Below are 20,420 nucleotides of genomic sequence, written 5' to 3' on the forward strand. Positions count from 1 at the left end.
ACAGTCATGTAGCTTAGCATGCACTTCATCGGACCACTTCCGTATTGAAGGGCGTGCGTCACTGGTACTTCCTGTTTTCAGTTTTTGCTTATAAGCAGGAATCAGGAGGATATAGTTATGGTCAGATTTGCCAAAGGGAGGGTGAGGGAGAGCCTTGTATGCGCTTCTGTGGGTGGAGTAAAGGTGACCGAGTTTTGTTGCACAGGTGGTACAGCTGGTAAGAAATAGGTCAAATGGATTTCCGTTTCCCTGCGTTTAAAATCCCTGGCCACGAGAAGTGGCTGCTCTAGATGTGCATTTTCTTCTATGCTTATGGCCCTATACAGCTCGTTGAGTGCGTTCTTAGTGCCAGCATCAGTTTGTGGTGGTAAATAGATAGCTACAAAAAATAGTATAGTCTGCAGCTTATCATGAGGCATTCTAACTCGGCAAGCAAAAACATGAGACTTCTTTAACATTCTTTAACATTCGAGAGCACCAGCTGTTAACAAAGAGACACACCCCTCCCTCGTTCATCTTACCCAAGGCTGCCGTCCGGACTTGATGATGCATGGAAAAACCAGCGAGATGTAAATTAGGAGCCTGTCAGAAGCCTGTAAAAAGGCTGCTATCCACTGCGGCGCCATTTTCATAGGTAGGTTGGATTGAGGTCTAAACAGATAGTCCAGGGCTTCTGTTCTTTTCTATAACCTGTAGGGAAGGTAATACAGTATATGATCTATACTTGGCATGTTCAGTAGGTTTCTCACTTATGGGTGGCAGAAATTGGGATAGAGGGGAATGGGCAGGGTATATGCAAATTGTATACTCTAGTATTTACTATAGTTAAAGTGTCATATTTTTGCGGAATGTAGTGTTTTTGCGGGCATTACTGTAGTATTTACTACAGTGTTTATTTCCAGATAGTACTGTAGTATTTTCTATAAACTGTAGTATTTTTTCATGTGGGTAGCGAACTGGGCTGTAATTCGGTACATTTTCTAAATAGACTAATCCAGTTACCTAGGCATTATCTGTGTGGAAAAGAATCTAATGACACACTTCAAAGTGCTTAAATGTGCATAAAATCTGATAAAATAATTTAAAGTGGTGCAGTAATTGGAGGCCTGCAGTGACCACACACTGTCAGAGCTTTCAAACGTTGAAATGTTAGTATACTTCTCACAGTCAGTCTTTGCATCAAAGCGCTACTTCACTCTGCACCCTGCACAGCATGGAATACAACCCCCGTCTCCATAACAACAGTCTAACCCCCACACACCCCGACTACCCATCCCCCACCCCACCTCTAAAACTGATTACGCTGATGACTGTAGAGCACACATAAGCTCCTCTCGCTGTCCCCAATAAGCACTAACCAGCCAATCAAAGGGTCAAAAGGCAATTTAAGCATTTCTAGAACGTTCAATATCAAAGATGTCAGTGCAGGCACACACACACAGAATGTATAATCACCTGTATTTGTGAAGAGTTGACCGATGAAGGGAGAATATTGAACTAATGCATTCCTGTGTGTGCTGGCGACTAACTGAATCTCAACTTGTAGAACAAATCATCAGGGCCGGCCCTAGAGTTTTGGAGGCCCTAAGTGACGTTTTATCCCTCCAGGATACTGCAATTCTGTGATCGCACGTCAACAATTTCCTACATATTATGCAAGGGATTGCAAATTTGGGTAACACTTTACTTAACACCTAGCGTCATAACACGTTATGACACTGTCATAACCATGTCACAACTTGTCATAACCTTACCATAATTTGGTCATAACACTGTCACGACCAATATATTCAAACCTGTTGTGACACCTTCATTATCGTTTCAAAACCCACATTTATTGAAATGTGTTTTTTCCCTGCCAAGAAGTTTCCTTTCATTTGAACGTTTGTTTATTAAATCCTTTGTTGTTGCTATTGTATTAAATCCTTTGTTGTTGCTGTTGTATTAAATTCTCTTTTTTTTTCATCCTATTTTAAGTAACTTGTAGAAAATACACTTTATGACACTGTCATGAAGCATTATGACTATACTGTGTCACATTACTTGCACTAAGAAAATACACTTTATGACACTGTCATGATGCATTATGAACGTCATAATCATATAAGCCAGATAGGCCTGCCCTTGTCAGCCCCTTTCAGAAAATGTTAAAAACAAAAAAATATATACTGTTGACAGGCTATGGTGTAATGGAATGTTTTGTGGGTTTCGACACTCCTATGTAGGTTTCATAACCAGCCATAAAATACCTACCGTGGTATGTTATGTGGGGTTTTGACACTCCTATGTCGGTGTCATAACCAGCCATAAAATAATGCAATACAGTATGTCACAGCGTGTCTAAATATATTTTTCATGACAGTGTTATGACAAGTTATGTCAGCTTTTTTAAAGAATGACTACCTGCCTAAATGACTACTGCCCCGTAGTAGCACTCAAGTCGGTAGCCATGAAGTGCTTTGAAAAGCTGGTCATGGCTCACATCAACACCCTCATCCCAGAATCCCTAGACCCACTCAAATTCGCATACCGCCCCAACAGATCCACAGATCAATCGCACCACACACTGCCCTTTCCGACCTGGACAAAAGGAACACCTATGTGAGCATGCTGTTCATTGACTACAGCTCAGCGTTCAACACCATAGTGCCTTTTAAAATGATAAACTTGGATAAACTAACACAACGTGCCATTGGAACACAGGAGTGATGGTTGCTGATAATGGGCCTCTGTACGTCTATGTAGATATTCCATAAAAAAATCTGACGTTTCCAGCTACAATAGTCATTTACAACATTAACAATGTCTACACTGTATTTCTGATCAATTTGATGTTATTTTAATGGACAAAAATTGTGCTTTTCTTTCATAAACAAGGACATTTCTAAGTGACCCCAAACTTTTGAACGGTAGTGTATATACTAGGCGTGTCAGAGGAAGGCTCCAAAAATGGTCAAAGACTCCAGTCACCCAAGTCATAGACTGTTTTCTCTGCTACCATACAGCAAGCGGTACCTGAGTGCCAAGTCTAGGTGCAAAAGGCTCCTGAACAGCTTCTACCCCCCAGCCATAAGACTGCTGAACAATTAATCAAATGGCCGCCCGGATTATTTGCATTTTTTTTTACACTGCTGCTACTCGCTGTTTATTATCTATGCATAGTCACTTTACAGTTGAAGTCGGAAGTTTACTTGCAACTTAGCCAATTACATTTAAACTTAGCTTTTCACAATCCTGACATTTTAATCCTAGTAAAAATTCACTGTTTTAGGTCAGTTAGGCACCACTGTATTTTAAGATTGTCAAATGTCAGAATAATAGTAGAGCGATTTATTTCAGCTTTTATTTCTTTCATCGCATTCCCAGTGGGTCAGAAGTTTACATACACTCAATTAGTATTTGGTAGCATTGCCTTTAAATTGTTTAACTTGGGTCAAACGTTTCAGGTAGCCTTCCACAAGATTCCCACAATAAGTTGGGTGAATTTTGGCCCATTCCTCCTGACAGAGCTGGTGTAACTGAGTCAGGTTTGTAGGCCTCCTTGCTCGCACATGCTTTTTCAGTTCTGCCGACAAAATTTCTATGGGATTGAGGTCAGGGCTTTGTGATGGCTACTCCAATACTTTATGCCATTATGTCCTTATGCCATTTTGCCACAATTTTGGAAGTATGTTTGATGTCATTGTCCATTTGGAAGACCCATTTGCGACCAAGCTTTAACTTCCTGACGGATGTCTTGAGATGTTGCTTCAATATATCCACATAATTTTCCTACCTCATGATGCCATATATTTTGTGAAGTGCACCAGTCCCTCCTGCAGCAAAGCACGTCCACAACATGATGCTGCCACCCCCGTGCTTCACGGTTGGGATGGTGTTCTTCGGCTTGCAAGCCTCCCCCTTTTTCCTCCAAACATAAGGATGGTCATTATGGCCAAACAGTTTTATTTTTGTTTCATCAGACCAGAGGACATTTCTCCAAAAAGTACGATCTTTGTCCCCATGTGCAGTTGCAAACCGTAGTCTGGCTTTTTTATGGCGGTTTTGGAGCAGTGGTTTCTTCCTTGCTGAGCGACCTTTAAGGTTATGTCGATATCGGACTCGTTTTCCTGTGGCTATAGATATTTGTATACCTGTTTCCTCCATTCATCTTCACAAGGTCCTTTGCTGTTGTTCTGGGATTGATTTTCACTTTTCGCACCAAAGTACGCTCATCTCTAGGAGACAACGCGTCTTAATTCCTGAGCGATATGAGAGCTGCGTGGTCCCATGGTGTTTATACTTGCGTACTATTGTTTGTACAGATGAACGTGGTACCTTCAGGCATTTGGATTTTGCTCCCAAGGATAAACCAGACTTGTGGAGGCCTTGAAATACATCCACAGGTACACCTCCAATTGACTCAAATTATGTCATTTAGCCAATCAGAAGCTTCTAAAGCCATGACAAAATTTTCTGAAATTTTCCAAGCTGTTTAAAGGCACAGTCAACTTAGTGTATGTTAACTTTTGACCCACTGAAATTGTGATGTGAATTATAAGTGAAATAATGTCTGTTAACAATTGTTGGAAAAATTACGTGTGTCATGCACAAAGTAGATGTCCTAACCGACTCGAGTTTTAATGACTCCAACCTAAGTGTATGTAAACTTCGGAGCGAAAAAGAGCCCCTCTGTCTCTGTGTGTGTAGGCCATCTATCTATAAACTGAGTGAGCTCAACTATGAATGGTCCTGGTGCAGAACAAAAAGTGTCAAAGGAAGCCAGTTTGGATTTGGCTTCACCCCATCACTGAGAAATGTGTCACTGTTAGAAACAACTTGAATTGTTGCATCTCATTGTGTTGTTGTCCTCCGGTGGCTAGCTAGCTAAAATTGTCCCTTTCCTAAATTAGCCATGGATGGAGATAGGGATTTGGACTGGTTGTTTTTCTTAATTCTCTGTTCTGGCCAATGATTATAACGGCGAATCTGATCCAACCATAAAATACATTGTGCCCCTGGACTGAGAAGATGGAAGTTTCATATGTAGCTAGATGTAGAAGGCTAATATTAACTAGAAAACATTTGCCATGAGAGGAAATTAGGCTAGCCAGCATGCATTTTAGCCAGGTAGCCAAGGACAATAAGAAATAAAAGAGTGTAGGTCATGTACCTGTTTGTTACATGCAATATGCTTTGTGGACTTCACCGGACAGAGGTTGCTCTCCAGTTTTGTGATGAAACAAAGGTGTGGTTGAATTTATTCTGCCGCTGTGTTTTCTTATTGTGTTGGCCTTAGGCATATAACACAGTCACAAGGCATATGAACTAACAGGTTATAGAGTAAATGACACAATTATCACAATACCTATGTTGTAATATGGCATTTTTTTCTGGCTTGACTTCCCCAATGATTTTACCCACACACCGCGACTGACTATTTCCTCAAAAAACAATCAAAGCATTGCAATATTATCGCATAAAACTAACCCATCAACACAGTACAAAAAAAAATGTTTGCTCTCAATTTCAACCATTCACCGCACATTTACTGCATAACATGGTTCAATCGAGCCACACATCAACAAAATGTTTCCCTCGTCAGTGCATATTGTCATGTGAAATGTCAGTCGCCAGAGCAAAATCAAGCATTTTTGGCCACAAATATCACAAAGAAATCTCTCTGAGAGATCCTGGAGGGACTGAAACCATAAGTGGCCCCCGTATCGATGGCTGATTTGAGGTGTAGAGAAAATGATGCAGTTTTAAAGCGAGTTTGCAGCAATTCTACACATTTTGCCATGGGGTGGCGAGACATTCTTGCTGTTTTAAAGCTAATTTCCTGCAATTCTACACATTTTATCATGACTTATGCCATGTTCATATGATATCTGAGTGAGAGTGACTAACTAAATCAATGGGGGCCCTCTAGATAGCTGATAGCTGGCTAGACTAACTTACAATCAAAATTGAGTGACAGACATAAGAGATGCACTGCCAATGCACAGCCACATTTCGAAATGGCACCTTGTGTATTCTACTATTCTAACGCTCAACAGGAAGTTGAGACGCCAACAGAGTTCCTATAAAATACCACTTATGTCGCTTATGCCCTGCCTATCATCACCTCGCAGCTAAACCTTAACTTGATTGCACTGATTAAAAAAAAATACAATTATAAGATTACAAATGATCCTCAGGGGTTTCTCATTCTAACCACAGAACGATTAGCTTGTCGTGCCGAAGTCCTACTTCTCACTTGAGGCCTTTCCGAGCTCTTATCTCTGGTTTTGTTGTTGATGTCATCGTGCTAACGAGTTAGCTGACTGGGCACCGTTTGCGTCGCTACACCAGCGGGCCTTCTTTTCATCATGAAGATAAGCTCACAGCGACCGATGGTCACATTCAGCGACAGCCTGTTACAGCACCATCGATTCGTATCTGTGTTTGATAGGATTGCACTGTAAGATGTTGTATGGGTACATTGTCATATTGACGGTTTGCCTCGAAGGATTTATATTGGGCACATTGTGTTTGGTGGCTGACAGGGAATAGCATAATGTAGGGAGAGAAAGCATGTGAGAGAGAGAGCGGGGAGAAGAGATATGTAGAGGAAAGAAAGAGACAGATGGATAGAAAATGATGAGAGCGATGGAGACGGACACTGATTAATACAATAAATGTTGATGAAGGGTCTATCAGGTGTCTTAACTGTCGGCGCTATTAGGGAGAGCACCAACTTCAGCTCTATTCTGTTCTCAGTTAGTCCCTCAGGGTTTTTGTGTCTGCTCCGACCAAGGCACACAAGAGCCAGTCACCTACCACAGTCATCCCACGCGTGTGCGTGTGCGCGTGTGTGTGTGTGTGTGTGTGAAAGAGAGAGTCTGTGTGTATTTGGTATTTACTATTTTAATAGGATCTCCATTCACTACTAAAGCATCAGCTACTCTTCCTGGAGTGCCGTGCGTGTGTTTATTGAGACTACTTAGTGGGAGGAAAGCTTTCTGTTCTACAGTTGGTTATTTTAAGCCATCTCTGCTGGGTTGTCTTCATGTGTCGGCAGATAGGAGTAAACACACTGGGACATGAGATAGATAATACGTAAAGGGTAGAGGTGAACTCCTCCGAGACAGCACGCCGACACTGGAATGTGTGTGTATATTATACAGTATAAACACCCAGGTCTGTGCACCTTCTTGACTGGATTCAAGTGTGATACTTGTGCGTGAATCTGTATTAACAGGACTGCACATGGTCAGCACAAGTTCATCGCTCTCCATGTTTATGTTTGTACCTACTGTACCTGGATCACTAACCGGGGTTGGGGCCTTGTGGTGGCACGAGCAGCACCATGAAAGGTACTGCTGGCAAGTACAGCATAAATACTATGTTTTGAAGCTTTCTAAAGCTGCCCTGATCCCTTTACATTACATTGAGGAGCCTTGCGTGATCCAGGGGCGCTGCTCTGCCGCACACCTCTCCAAAGTGTGCACAGTTCCTAAGTCATTTCAATGCACTTTTATGACTCAAGGAAAGAGCCTTTAACTACTAGGTGCTCTTTTAAGCACTCAAAGCTGTGCCGTTGAAGGACTGATGCCAGCACACTTGTAGTTTTTGGTTTGGAACACAGCCGTGCATCCCCCACCCTCACACGATGACCATTGTTGTTTATTCGTTCCGTTACAAATCGCAAACTGGGTCCCGAGGGCATCATTTGAAAGCTTATTCGATTGCCAACATGACTAGCTAAGTTCTAAAGTAAGATCTTACAGTGTTAGGTTCTCGCAAAGCACAGAGAAACACATTGTAACTGTTGGTGCGTAGAGAATTGCATTCCGTGGCTACGTTTCTTCAGAATACAGCGAACAGAGGCTGATTCTTTTCAGAACAACCGGGGGTGTGACACCATGTCATCTTCGTAACGGTACATACTGTGACACTTAGCAGTTCTGAATGTCGATACTGTAAATGAAATGAGTTTTGTTGCATATGCGTTTCAAGAGCACATTTGGACTCATGGGTGTGTGGTTTGCTTGTGTGACATCAAAGTCTTATTCATTATAATCCTCAAGGTTTCATCTCGAATTTACTGCATTCCCTTCACTTTACTCAGACAACACCAACGTGTGCAAAAGTAACCCCATTGGCAGGAAGGATGTGGGCATCTTTCTGTTGCAGGTCCTGCTCCCGCTTGGAACGTATTTCAGTTGAATCGCATACAGCTCTGTAAAGCAGAGACCCTGAGCTCTGACATCATGTATAGCATGTTACTGTACAGCAACTGTTCCTATTTACACGCTTATCAGTGGACAGAATCTGCTACAGCAAGCACTTGTTGAACTTGTTTCAAACAAACAGAACTTAACAGGCGTTAAATAGGGTTACACTTGATCAGGGCGCAGGATGCAGCACGGTTGTGTTGTCAGTACCAGAATAAAATGAATCTTATTTAAGAAGCGCAAAACACCTGCTTTCCTAATATTAAGCGTCATTTATTGCACTTACCTTTCGACAAACAACACTTTAACTGACGTTTTAGAGGGTTGCTTTTGAGATCGCTTTAATGTGCCATCTCTTCATTCTGGCCTTCTATGGCACTGATAATGTCATCCTTATATCAAGCTTCATCCTTCAATGAAAGACACCTACTGTATTGATGCCAGCCCTTGATTAGCTGAAACCACCTTCAGCTGGGGCTGAAGATGCAAGGTTCCAAAAGGGTTCTTCGGCTGTCCCCATAGGAGAACGCTTTTTGGTATCCAAGTAGAACTCTTTTGGGTTCCCTCTGGGTTCTACAATGGAACCCAGTAGGGCTCTACCTGGAACTCAAAAGGGTTCTTCAAAGGGTTCTTCTATGGGGATAGCCAAAGAACCCTTTTAGGTTCTTGATATAACCTTTCTTTCTAAGAGTGTAGGTTGTGTGTGCTCATGGGACGTGTAGTCTTTGTGGGCAGAACAATGACTGACATCTTCACGAGATATACCACAAAATGCCACTCCGTAGTAAACCTCATTCTGGCTTAATCCCTTCTCCTCTACACTGACAGACCCAATCTGTTGACCATTTAAAAAAAAAAAAACAGATGCTCAGCCCGCTGCCTAAATGACCTGTCTGCTCTACTCTCCTCCATGTCCATTATCACCATCCCTCCATCCTTTCACCTCTTCATCTCCATCCTCTCCTCACCACCACCACCGCTTGATACAGTGCCTTGCGAAAGTATTCGGCCCCCTTGAACTTTGTGACCTTTTGCCACATTTCAGGCTTCAAACATAAAGATAGAAAACTGTTTGAAGAATCAACAACAAGTGGGACACAATCATGAAGTGGAACAACATTTATTGGATATTTCAAACTTTTTTAACAAATCAAAAACTGAAAAATTGGGCGTGCAAAATTATTCAGCCCCCTTAAGTTAATACTTTGTAGCGCCACCTTTTGCTGCGATTACAGCTGTAAGTCGCTTGGGGTATGTCTCTATCAGTTTTGCACATCGAGAGACTGAACATTTTTCCCATTCCTCCTTGCAAAACAGCTCGAGCTCAGTGAGGTTGGATGGAGAGCATTTGTGAACAGCAGTTTTCAGTTCTTTCCACAGATTCTCGATTGGATTCAGGTCTGGACTTTGACTTGGCCATTCTAACACCTGGATATGTTTATTTTTTAACCATTCCATTGTAGATTTTGCTTCATGTTTTGGATCATTGTCTTGTTGGAAGACAAATCTCCGTCCCAGTCTCAGGTCTTTTGCAGACTCCATCAGGTTTTCTTCCAGAATGGTCCTGTATTTGGCTCCATCCATCTTCCCATCAATTTTAACCATCTTCCCTGTCCCTGCTGAAGAAAAGCAGGCCCAAACCATGATGCTGCCACCACCATGTTTGACAGTGGGGATGGTGTGTTCAGCTGTGTTGCTTTTACGCCAAACATAACGTTTTGCATTGTTGCCAAAAAGTTCAATTTTGGTTTCATCTGACCAGAGCACCTTCTTCCACATGTTTGGTGTGTCTCCCAGGTGGCTTGTGGCAAACTTTAAACGACACTTTGTATGGATATCTTTAAGAAATGGCTTTCTTCTTGCCACTCTTCCATAAAGGCCAGATTTGTGCAATATATGACTGATTGTTGTCCTATGGACAGAGTCTCCCACCTCAGCTGTAGATCTCTGCAGTTCATCCAGAGTGATCATGGGCCTCTTGGCTGCATCTCTGATCAGTCTTCTCCTTGTATGAGCTGAAAGTTTAGAGGGACGGACAGGTCTTGGTAGATTTGCAGTGGTCTGATACTCCTTCCATTTCAATATTATCGCTTGCACAGTGCTCCTTGGGATGTTTAAAGCTTGGGAAATCTTTTGTATCCAAATCCGGCTTTAAACTTCTTCACAACAGTATCTCGGACCTGCCTGGTGTGTTCCTTGTTCTTCATGATGCTCGCTGCGCTATTAACGGACCTCTGAGACTATCACAGTGCAGGTGCATTTATACGGAGACTTGATTACACAGGTGGATTGTATTTATCATCATTAGTCATTTAGGTCAACATTGGATCATTCAGAGATCCTCACTGAACTTCTGGAGAGAGTTTGCTGCACTGAAAGTAAAGGGGCTGAATAATTTTGCACGCCCAATTTTTCAGCTTTTGATTTGTTAAAAAAGTTTGAAATATCCAATAAATGTCGTTCCACTTCATGATTGTGTCCCACTTGTTGTTGATTCTTCACAAAAAAATACAGTTTTATATCTTTATGTTTGAAGCCTGAAATGTGGCAAAAGGTCGCAAAGTTCAAGGGGGCCGAATACTTTCGCAAGGCACTGTACTTATTATCTCACCTAAAGATCAGCCTCCCTTTTGATAGGCGCCTTAATTCCATCTAAAATATTTAGCGACCACATCTAGCTAGAATTGAATCTTGCTCTCTTTGTATTGCTGCTGTTCTGAAGATGGACAAGCCATCAGAAATCAGTAATAAAGCCTTTAGGCCTGAGAGAATGAAAGGGAGATAGAGGGGAGAGTGAGATATAGAGAGGGGAGAGTGAGATATCGAGAGGGGAGAGTGAGATATCGAGAGGGGAGAGTGAGATATCGAGAGGGGAGAGTGAGATATCGAGAGGGGAGAGTGAGATATCGAGAGGGGAGAGTGAGATATCGAGAGGGGAGAGTGAGATATCGAGAGGGGAGAGTGAGATATCGAGAGGGGAGAGTGAGATATCGAGAGGGGAGAGTGAGATATCGAGAGGGGAGAGTGAGATATCGAGAGGGGAGAGTGAGATATGGAGAGGGGAGAGTGAGATATAGAGAGGGGAGAGTGAGAATGAGATATGGAGAGGGGAGAGGGAGAGTGAGATATGGAGAGGGGAAAGGGAGAGTGAGATATAGAGGGGAAAGGGAGAGTGAGATATGGAGAGGGGAAAGGGAGAGTGAGATATGGAGAGGGGAAAGGGAGAGTGAGATATGGAGAGGGGAAAGGGAGAGTGAGATATGGAGAGGGGAAAGGGAGAGTGAGATATGGAGAGGGGAAAGGGAGAGTGAGATATGGAGAGGGGAAAGGGAGAGTGAGATATGGAGAGGGGAAAGGGAGAGTGAGATATGGAGAGGGGAAAGGGAGAGTGAGATATAGAGAGTGGAAAAACTGAGAAAGCAGAGGCCCAGAGGGTCCCTCCACATAAAGAGTAACTTTATATATATAATTATTTTTATTGTCACATAGATGCAGTGAAATGTTTTGTATTACAGGGTCAGCCATAGTAGTAAATCAGGGTTATGTGCCTTGCTCAAGGACACATTGACAGATTTTCCACCTTGACGGCTCAAGTATTCAAACCAGCAACCTGTCGGTTACTGGTCTAACACTCTAACCGCTAGGCTACCTGCCGCCCTATAAACTGGTCTCTCAGTCCTGAGCAAACTGTCCCTCAGTATATTTATAGTCTAAAGTGGGGATCTGGGGGAGTTTGCCCTGGATTTGCGTCATGAGAGGCCGCGCGGTCAGCTAATTGCTCCTCTGTGGCTAGCGGGTGTAAACGGCCAGGGGAGAGATGGAGACAGATGTGGTGTAGAATTGGAGCGAGCCCCGCTTATCACATTAGTTGATGGGGCCTGATTGAATCTGAACTGGGTGATATAGCATGGTTTTTATGTTGGGAATGGTTACAAAGTTTTCAACACAACAAAATACAATCATATTCACCACCCCTGTAGATAAAGCAAGCAATGACCATAATCATTTTCATTCCTTTGAATTTGACATTTCTGCTGTTATGCTGAAACCCCTCCAAAAGATCACCCTACCAAGTGCTGATCTCCTGAAGAGCTCAAGTTACCCTAATGAGCACAAAGATCAGGAATGTTACCTTTTCCCAGGAGCAATGTACTGTAGTTTCAATTACTTGAAATGATGTGTCAGAGTAATGGCCTATGGGAGGAATTTGGCTCAGTTCTGCTGAACTAGGTTGTCCTGCTGGGTTGTCTTCATGTGTCGGCAGATGGAAGTAAACACACTGGGACATGAGAGAGATAATACGTAGAGGGTAGAGGTGAACTCCGACCAGACAGCACACAGACACTGGAATGTGTGTTTATGCTCATGCTGATATGCATATGTGTGTGCGTGACTAGAGAAATGCGCGCGCGCGCATGTGTGTGTGCGCGTGATGAGGATACATACAGTAAGTCCACACCTCAGTGAGTCAGTCAGTGGAGGGAGTATCCATGCGTTGCATATCCCCCCCCCCCCTCTCTGTCCAGTCCAGTCCAGTCCTGCAAAACACCCGTGTGGGTTCTGTCAGGACACACGGCGCTGCAGGACCTCAATAATAAATGGGAGGGAATCTAATAAAGGGGAAACAGTGTCCTGTTTATCTCTCCCATCTGGGTCCCGTCTCGCTCTGCCTCCGTCATACAGAGAACAGCACAGCAGAGCAGCACCCTCCCCTCTGAAATCAGTTTTACCCTCACACTTTGTCTCTGTCTTGTTGCTAGTCCTACCCAGTGTGCTGGTGGCGGTAAAGTTATTATGGAGTGTTTTGGGACGTCACGTTCAGGTCGTTTACTAGTTATAGAAGGACGTTTTCTAGACATTTTTTGAGTGATCAGAAAAATACATCTTTCACTGGTTGTAATCTGGTAATCTGACCAGAATAATGTATTTAAGTAACGTCTGGATGACGTCATGAAAAAAGACGTCTCGACATGGTTCACACAATAATCTGACGTCTCTACAACCACAAAGCTTGTTTTCAACTAGATAATGACATCATTATGCAAAATGTTGCCTTTATTTTTCCCCTCCTCAAAACTGCTGTGTCCTTTTAAATTGGTCTCATTCTGTCCATGCTCTCGATTTTGTGGTTTATTTTACCCTCTTTTTATTACCCCTTTACCTGTCTAACTTCTTTATCCTGTTCATCTTGTACTCTTGTTACTATCTTTCTACTTTACTTTTACGGTCTGTCTGGCTACTTTGTCTTGTTTATCTTCTCTTTTCATTACCCCATCTGTTTATCCTTTCTTCTCTCCCTTGGTCTGTTCCTTGAAGCCAGGATTCCACAACTGGCGGCCCGCCGGCCAAAATTTGGCCCACAATATTTTTATTTGGCCCCCCAAGTGATATGAAGAAAACAAATTAAGGCTGTTCTGAGGGCAGAACTGGGTGTGCAACTCAATATTAGGAAGGTGTTCTCAATGTTGGGTACAGTATGCTCAGTGTATGTGACCGTATACAAATGTAAGCAAGGTTTGAAATGATTATGTTTTGGTCAAATATGATATCTTCTTGCGCTGAATTTGCAGTCTACAAATGATTTGTATTTATGTTCCAGCCCCCAGACAATCCTTTCAAGAAAATAAAATCAGCCTACAGCTGAATCTATTGATGATTTGCTGCTCTAAGCTCTCTTTCCCTTTCTTGATGCTCCCCGACTTCTGAGGTCTCTTCAAAGTTTTTTTTTTTTGCTATCCATCCCTCTCCACACTCTATTTCTCCTTCTTTCTTCTCCTTTTCCTTTCTAATTTTACACAGTGGGCTCACTCTCTCTGACCCGCCACCCCCAACCGAAGACTTTCTCTAACTTTGCTATTACCTCCTGAACATGTATTTTAGACTTTCGTTGCTTCAAACACCCCAGTCTCCCCCCTCCTTTCTCCCCCTCTTCTTTCTTTCCTCATTATCAGAAAGTATTCAGACCCGTTTACTTTTCCCACATATAGTTCGGTTACAGCCTTATTGTAAAATGGATGAAATTGTTTTTCTCCCTCATCATAATCCACACACACTACCCCATAATGACAAAAAAAAATTTTTTTGTGAAATTTGTGCTAATAAAAAATGGAAAAAACGGAAATATCACATTTTCCGTAAGTATTCAGACCCTTTACTCAGTACTTTGACACTTTTGGTAGTGATTACAACCTAGAGTCTTCTTGGGGGTGACGCTACAACCTTGGCACACCTGTATTTGGGGAGTTTCTCCCATTCTTCTCTGCAGATCCTCTCAAGCTAAGTCAGGTTGGATGGGAATCGTTGCTGCACAGCTATTTTTGGGTCTCTCCCTAGATGTTCAATCGGGTTCAAGTCCTGGCTCTGGCTGGGCCACTCAAGGACATTCAGAGACTTGAGCCACTCCAGCATTGTCTGTGCCTCGACACAATCCTGTCTCAGAGCTCTATGAATAATTCCTTCGGCCTCACTGCTTGGTTTTTGCTCTGACATGCACTGTCAACTGTGGGACCTTATATAGACAGGTGTGTGCCTTTCCAAATCATATCCAATCAATTAAATTTACCACAGGTGGACTCAAATCAAGTTGTAGAAACACATAAAGGATGATCAATGGAAACACAATTTTGAGTGATAGCAAATTGTCTGAATTTCTATTTATTTTTTACCTTTATTTAACTAGGCAAGTCAATTAAGAACCAATTCTTATTTACAATGACGGCCTAGGAACAGTGGGATAACTGCTTTTTCAGGGGCAGAACCACAGATTTTTATCTTGTCAGCTTGGGGATTTGAGCCACCAACCTTTCCGTTATTGTCCCAACGTTCTAACCACTAAGCTACCTGCCACCCCAATACTTATATAAATAAGGTATTTCTATTTTTATTTTTAGCAATTAGCAAACATTTCTAAGCACCTGTTTTCGCTTTGTCATTGTGGGGTATTGTGAGTAGATTGCTGAGGATTAAAAAAAAAAGCAATTTCAGAATAAGACAAAATGTGAAAAATGTCAAGGGGTCTGAATACTTTCCGAAGGCACTGTAAAAGACAGTCTGGACAAAGAGCAGAGACACATCATCACACCACCAGAGCCGTGTCAGCTGACCCTAACCGGCACAAAATGGACGCTGGTCGCCCAGTCACCCTTATGAGTGGGAAGGAAAACCAAGGCAGCCGCTCGCCTGATGTCAGTCTATGCCTTTCGCTTGGTCATTATTCTTGTACTGTAGTTCTGACGGACAATGTACAGTGTTGGACTGTCATAGCCACATGCTGTGTTGGTATAGTGCCCTTCTTATCCCAGTTTGGTCTATATGACTCACTATATGTATAATTATTTGGTGTTCTTAACATAAAGTATTCCTTACCTAATTTGCGTCAAACGTATGCTTATTGGTTTGCTTTAGCTATCATGGATGTTTTATATGCTAGTCAATTGTGTAAATAAAATGACAGAATATGCGTTATTTACATGCAGTAGGTCACTTGGTGAACTCATACGCTTCCTAACTCATACACTGCATGGGTAGATCATTCAGTAATTGATTGGTTGAACTTATGGGCATCAAGTAGCCTCAAGGTTAGTGCGTTGGCCAGTAACCGAAAGGTTGCTGGATGGAATACCGGAGCCAACAAGCTAAAAATAAATACAAAATCCTATCGCTGTACCATTGAGCAAGGCACTTAATCCTAATTGTTCCAAGGGCACTGTACAATTGTGACCCCACTCCCTGCGGGTGTCTTGGGGAGGGTTGGGATATGCAACAACAACAAAAATATATTATACACTTGTGTGTAACAGGACAAATATAAGCACCCCCCAACTGATATTATTATCTTGATAGAGCCGGTCAGAGGTCACATTACTCTAAGTGGTCTGAGCCTGACGTCTTCTTCTTCAGCAATGACCAAACAGGTCTGAGGTCAGTGGATCATGGCTTTGAGCGTCTGTTCGGAATGGAGTGACAGTCCAATGTGACTGTTTCTGCACCTTTATACTACTTAACCAATTTACTCAGACTAATGTGTGTTTTACTGTACCTCCAAACCATTTATTTTACTAAGTTCTAAATGGTTCTAAACTGTGTTGTGGAATGACGGCTCCTGTGTGTACGTAAAATAGTTTACAGGTGCACATTGGTTGAGTTGTGCTTCAGAAATGGAAACATTCAGTTGCAGTTCATTGCAGCACAGCTTAGAATGTGATCGTTCAGCTGACTTCAGGGTTTGTTTTGGATCCAGTGTGGTTCGTTTCTATTGAGAGCAAGTGTCAAAAGTTTTGCTAACAAAGTGAAACAAACTGCACACGGTCCACATGACTTCAGAACCTGACAACGGTTCAACCCCTGGATTGATTCGATAAATCGCCCTTGACGCTTATGTATTATGTTTTATTAAGTCTGGTTACAAGTGGTTATTCAATCTATTCAGCCCTGGGGGATGTAGAGCTAAACCCTAAACAGCCATAATGTTGCCAGAGGCTGCCTGTGGGTAATGTGAGCTCTGTGGTGTGCTGCTGACTACTGAATCATCATGGCCTCCTGTTACACTGAGGTCAGCCTGCTTCCCTGTGTACCTCTATCCCCACTGTACTGACCTGTGTGTGTGTGTGTGTGTGTGTGTGTGTGTCCACCCCCACTGTGCTGACCTGTGTGCTACTGAGCCTTTTCACCCATCTGGACTACCTGGAGGAGGGAGTTTGTCATGAAGGCCTAAGTGAAGTCTTCTTTGCATAGGGGTTCATTTAAAAAAATATATATATGAAATGTAACCTTCATAGGACTAGGCAAGTCAATTAAGAACACATTCTTATTTACAATGACGGCGAAACCCAGACGACGCTGGGCCAATTGTGCGCCACTCTATGGGACTCCCAATCACGGCAGGTTGTGATACAGCCTGGAATCAAACCAGGGTGTCTGTAGTGACGCCACTAGCACTGAGATGCAGTGTCTTAGACCGCTGTGCCACTCGGGAGCCTCAAAATTGCAGGTAGCTCTTTGATGACTGTTGGTTTCTCTCTCTCTCAGTCCCCCTTCTCCCTCTCTCTTTATTTTTCAGTGTCTCTCTCTCTCTCTCTCTCTCTCTCTCTCGCATGCTCCCTCTCTCTTTGTCTCTTTCTATCTTTTTATTTTTCTCTCATAAAAGTTGTTTTGATTGACCAAAAAATCTGTTTTGGGAATTAGAAGATCTTTCCAGCTCCCAATTGTTAAATGTAAGTACCTCTTTGAATTATGGCCCTCTCCCCTGAATGAATACCCTCTCCCCTGAATTGAATACCCTCTCCCCTGAATTAAAACCCTCTCCCCTGAATGAATACCCTCTCCCCTGAATGAATACCCTCTCCCCTGAATGAATACCCTCTCCCCTGAATGAATACCCTCTCCCCTGTTTTTCTCCACCTCCCCATCTCTCCTCTCACTGATTAGATTAGCTGCCAGCTGCAGCTGGGCCCAGCCTGTCAATTCCCTTGACACACTTCCTGTGTCCATGTGTGCTTCCAAATGGCACCTATTCCCTATACAGTGCACTACTTTTGACCAGAGCCCTATGGGCCATTTGGGAAGCACCCATGTTTTGAATAAGAGAAAGTGGAGTCCCTCTTTTCTGTGGTTGGTTTCCAGGCACTGGTGGTACTTCTGTTTTGGATTTTGCACAATGTTGATTGGACAAATGTTTTATATATGGTAATATACTTAATGGTTTTATTACGGTATAGGACAGCTGGTATGAGTTGTATTTTGAATGGGAGAAAGTCCCTTGCTGCTGGTGGCACTGTACTTTTCCCTCGCATCTGGATCGATGTTTCTACCGCACTGTTGATTTTGAGTTGGACTAATATTTTAGTGTCATAAACCTGTAAACCTTTATATTTGTACAGGACACAAACATAAATGTTTTGATGATCAGATTGCCTGTTCTTGTTACAACCACCGAAGAAGCATTGGAATGATTGGGACTGGAGTAACACTGACACGTCAACAGTGTGATAATCGCTCTTGCTACTAATCATTGCCAGTCTGCCTTCCCTCCTTTTCCTGACGTGTGACATCAACCAGTGCAGAATTTCATTAGGGCTCTAATCAGTAGTAATCAGCAGTAAATATAGTCCATTCAGCGCCGGGGGCCTAATTGACAAAGCACTTCTATACTGAACAAAAATATAAACGCAACATGTAAAGTGTTGGACCAATGTTTCATGAAGTGAAATAAAAGATCCCCCAAAAATTAAGTCGGACAAAAAGCTTTTTTCTCTCAAATTCTGTGCACAAATTTGTTTACATCCCTGTTAGTGAGCCTTTCTCCTTTGCCAGGATAATCCATCCACCTGACGGGTGTGAGGGATCAAGAAACTAATTAAACAGCCTGATCATTTTTGAGGGAGTGTGCAATTGGCATGCTGACTGCAGGAAAGTCTACCAGAGCTGTTGCCAGAGAATTGAATGTTAATTTCAACATAAGCCACCTCCAACGTTGTTTTAGAGAATTTGGCAGTACATCCAACTGGCCTCACAACCGCAGACCACATGTAACCACGTTATTGTTGTCTCTACCTACTTGACCTTTGTGCTGATGACCTTGCCCAATAATGTTTGTACCATGTATTTGTGACGCTACCATGTTGTGCTGCTACCATGTTGTTGTCATGTTGTGTTGCTAGCATGCTGTGTTGTCATGTTGTGTTGCTACCATGTTGTTGTCATGTTGTGTTGCTAGCATGCTGTGTTATGTTTTGCTGTTATGTTGTTGTCTTAGGTCTCTCTTTATGTAGTGTTGTGTTGTCTCTCTTGTTGTGATGTGTGTTTTGTCCTATATTTATATTGTATTTGTTTTTATTTTTAATCCCCGTCCCCGCATGAGTCCTTTTGCCTTTTGGTAGGCCGTCATTGTAAATAAGAATTTGTTCTTAACTGACTTGCCTAGTTAAATAAAGGTTAAATAAAGATTAAATAAATAAAACCACACCAGTCAGGACCACCACATCCGGATTCTTTACCTGCGGGATCGTCTGAGACCATCCACCCGGATAGCTGATGGAACTGTGGGTTTCCACAACCAAAGAAATTCTCAACAGTCAGAAACCATCTTAGGGAAGCTCATTTGCGTGCTTGTCATCCTCACCAGGGTCTTGACCTGACTGCTGTTCGGCGTCTTAACCGAATTCAGTGGGCAAATGCTCACCTTCGATGGCCACTGGCATGTTGGAGAAGTGTCCTCTTCACAGATGAATCCCAGTTTCAACTGTACCGGGCAGATAGCAGATACGGTGTATGGCGTCGAGTGCCCATGGTGTCGGTGTGGTTATGGTATGAGTAGGCATAAGTTACAGACTACAAACACAATTGCATTTTATCAATAGCAATTTGATGCACAGAGATACTGTGATGAGATCCTGAGGTCCGTTGTTGTGCCATTCTTCCTCTGCCATCACCTCATGTTTCATCATGATAATGCATGGCCCCATGTTGCAAGGATCTGTACACAATTCCTTGAAGCTGAAAATGGCCCAGTTCTTCCATGGCCTGCATACTCACCAGACATGTCATCCATTGAAAATGTTTGGGATGCTATGGATCGACGTGTACGACAGCGTGTTCCAGTTCCTGCCAATATCCAGCAGCTTCGCACAGCCACTGAAGAGGAGTGGGACAACAATCAACAGCCTGATCAAGCTATGTGAAGGAGATGTGTCTCACTACTTGACACAAATGGTGGTCACACTGACTGGTTTTCTGATCCACGCCCTTACTTTTTTTTAAAAGGTATTTGTGACCAACATATGCATATCTGTATTCCCAGTGATTTGAAATCCATAGATTAGAGGGCCTCCCAAGTGGCGCAGCAGTCTACGGCACTGCATCGCTATGCTTGAAGCGTCACTACAGACCCGAGTTCGATCCCAGGCTGTGTCACAACTGACTGTGACCGGGAATCCCACACAACTGGCCAGGTGTCGTCCGGGTAAGGGGAGGGTTTGGCCGGGGGGGGCTTTACTTAGCTCATCGTGCTTTAGCGACTCCTTGTGGCCGGGCGCCTGCAAGCTGATTTCGGTCGTCAGTTAAACAGTGTTTCCTCCGACACATTGGTTCGGCTGGCTTCCAGGTTAAGCGGGCAGTGTGTTAAGAAGCACGGTTTGGCAGGTCATGTTTCGTAGGATGCATGACTCGACCTTCACCTCTCCCGAGCCCTTTGGGGAGTTGCAGCGATGATCGTAATTGGATATC

The 20,420-nt window shown here is 43.0% G+C and overlaps 1 protein-coding gene across 1 annotated transcript in view; it reads left to right on the forward strand.

Moving 5' to 3' along the window:
• LOC139392293 (atrial natriuretic peptide receptor 1-like) overlaps positions 1-20,420 on the forward strand; it is a 110,596-nt gene that overhangs the window by 52,615 nt on the left and 37,561 nt on the right. The gene's annotated exons all lie outside the window — the stretch shown is intronic.

Source organism: Oncorhynchus clarkii, chromosome 32, assembly GCF_045791955.1.
Source record: "Oncorhynchus clarkii lewisi isolate Uvic-CL-2024 chromosome 32, UVic_Ocla_1.0, whole genome shotgun sequence".
NCBI classification, from domain to species: Eukaryota; Metazoa; Chordata; class Actinopteri; order Salmoniformes; family Salmonidae; genus Oncorhynchus; species Oncorhynchus clarkii.